We start from the raw sequence: 3194 nt of genomic DNA on the forward strand, positions 1-3194 counted from the left end.
ATAATAAATAGCATAAGAGACCAGGTGCTCGCACTTGGGCGAATTGGGGGTGTTCTTCGGATCTTCCTCATTCGTCACCAGGCACGAACTTTTGTATCTCTGGTTATCCGTTGCGACAGAGTATTTCATGGGATCCAGGGCTCATTTCTTTGTATGGCAACTCTTCTTTGTTATAGGTACATCTTGGTTCTGGGCTGGTCCTTGAATCGAGATGTATCTCATTTATATTGCCACCCATGCTGTGAGTGGCATCATTTCGAGAGTTCCTTGGTAGAGCTCTCCTTCACATTGTGGAGATCTTAGATGATTGACGTGGGATCTCGTGTCCCTCACCTACCGTCCTCGGGATCGGAGTCCACAGGCTGGCGACTCTGCTGGGGAGTTCTTGAAACATTGCCTAACTCTGAAAAAATGCCATTTTTATTAATTTTGAAGAAATTTAGGTTAAAATCATTTTAAATGGGAACCTTTTCCGTTAGAATGCCAGGGGCACCAGATAGGTGCGTAAATAAAATAAGGGCTCACACACTCACTTCCATCATTTGCATCTATTATCTGTTTTGTGGTTACTTTCTGCTGTGGATGTGCTATCAGACTACTTACCTCTGAGAGATACTATGAGTAGGAGCCGTGAGGGCTATACCCGCTTTCTAGCGCCACCGCACTAGTAGTATACTCAGCACCTGGACACTTCGTGTGTAAAACGGACATAGTTCGTTTATTGGAGGGAACTCATGGTATACAAGTAACTATGAAACCGGCCAGGTGAACCTCGCAGCTTTACACTTATATATATATATATATATATATATATATATATATATATATATATATATATATATATATATTGCATTGTACTTCTGTTTGCATATATGAGCGAACGTGTGTTGCTTTCACATGTTGAGCCTAGAGTTAGGAGCCTTGTCCTACTTATAGACTAGGGTAGCTCGCCTTATGTGGCTACAACACAGTCTTAGTACACTCATCTATCTGTCTTGAGTTAAGACCTCCTTGACTCCGCTAGATTAGACTAGGATTGGTGCCCCTAGTTAGGATGTATATATATATATATATATGTATATATATATATATATTTATTTACTAGATTAGGGTCTGCTTCTTAGTTAGGTTTTCCTCCTTAATCTTACCAATTTTTCCCATCTATCCGTCTTTTGGATTATGATCAGATCATTGGTTTCACATCATTATCTCTCTAGCCATGATCTATCTTCCCTGAGCCTGATCCTTTGATCGATCCTGATCAGATCGCTCTGCATGTCGATTGTGAGTCTATCTTGCCATTATTACTACCAGAGTGTGTGTTCTTGCTGAGAGCCCTTTTTTATCAAGACCATGACAGCGTACTCTTCATGTTTAGTTGCTGAGACCCTCCTAGTACAGTCGTCATGCTGTCGGATTTTCCCTAAAAACCTTAGAGTGATCATTATTCTTTTAGCTTTGTTGACGACCCATGTGCTTACTGTACCACATCTCCTAGTATAGCCATTATACTGCCAAATTTTTTCTAAAAATCTTAGAGTGATCATTATTCTTTTAGGTTTGTTGATGAACCATGTGCTTACCGTACCACATCTCCTATTATAGCTGTCATGCTGCCGAATTTTCTCTAAATACCTCGAGTGTGGTCATTATCCTTTTAGTCATGTTGACAAACCATGTGCTTACCTTACCACATCTCCTTGTATAGCCGTTACGCTGCCAGATTTTATCCAAGGGAAGGATGTGTTTGTGCTACCTTTTGTTTCAACTTGCACATTACATTGTCATGTGATTACTTCTCATTGAGCCTAGTGTTTATGGTGTCCATGACAGGAGTCTCACCCAATTGCTCATCATACCTCCTAAAAAGAGCCTTCATCTCTGGACTCGCTCACTCTCGTCAGTCCAACCCCACCCAGATGGCTGAGTCTCTTGAGAGTCTTGTTATGGCCGAAATAAGGGAAATGACGATGAAATCCAGGACCTGATAGACAGGGATCCCCTCATTCTTCTCGAACTCAAATGCTTCCGAAAATCCTGCACCTAACCATGTTGCACCTCTTCCACCCGCCATGGGAACCATTCAACTCATTCAACCCTTCATAGATCTTACCACCCTGGGGTTGGAAAGTAGATTGATTGCAAAGGGAAAATAAAAAATGTCAGAGCTTGAACTCCTTGAAAATATCATGCCAGAGAAAATCCCACCATTACTAATGGATCAACTTGAGCCAAGTTGACAAGACATTATAGGGCCGTCCCTTTTGAGATTCCTATCCCAAGACGACCTCTCCAATCACCATGATCATTGAGGAAGGCACGCTTCCCATGAACTCACAACGCCAGCCCACTGCCTCTGAAAAGGTGTCTGTTCTTTGAAAATTTTCCTTGTTGTATGTGTACCAACTCTCTTGTCCAAATTAGTAGGTCAAATAATCATGTCAATGTCAAGCCTGAGTATGTTGTGTCCGTTAATCTTTCTTATTGTGAGTCAGTGTCCAATCCTCTGTTGAGTTTGTTGTAGAGCCCATTGTGGTGGTCAAATTATCACTGATGTACCAGTCCTCTGTTGAGTTTGGTGTAGAGCCCATCGTGGCGTGTTAAATATCACTGATGTACTTGAAATCTTCTATGAATTGGACATATGATTCCAGTGTTGTCAATATTCTTATGTATTCGCTCTTGGATTTAATGTTAATAAACAAACTAAGACACCCTCCTCGGACGAGGATGCCGACGAAATTCCCCTCAAGATCTGAAAGATGGTCAAACGAGAGGAAGAGTGTCGAGCAAAGCCACTTGAAGACGAAATCAAAACAGTGGATAGTGGTATCAAAATCCGAGACTCGGGAAATATGGATTGGCAAAACTTTATCTCCCGAAGAGCGTGAAGAATCGATAAACCTATTTAGAGGGTTCAAAGTAGTTCTGCTTGGTCCTACGAGGATAAACCGATATCGTGCCCTTGCACTGTTCAATGTAAGTCTCCCTTAACTTTTGACATCAGGTCAAAAAAGCCAAAATTTCAAAGGAGGAACATCAAATACCAAGTGAAGATAGTAAAAAGATTGAGAAAAAACTTTCGAACAACAAAGTCACAATCAAAGAACATGAGTCCCATAAGAATACTTGGGTGGTGCATTCCGATGGAATTTCAAGTTAAAGAATTCAAGGAGTAGGGACATTCCTGACAT

Source organism: Tasmannia lanceolata, unplaced genomic scaffold (genome assembly GCF_043159265.1).
Source record: "Tasmannia lanceolata isolate RefF3 unplaced genomic scaffold, GAP_Taslan_0.1 ptg000029l, whole genome shotgun sequence".
NCBI lineage: Eukaryota > Viridiplantae > Streptophyta > Magnoliopsida > Canellales > Winteraceae > Tasmannia > Tasmannia lanceolata.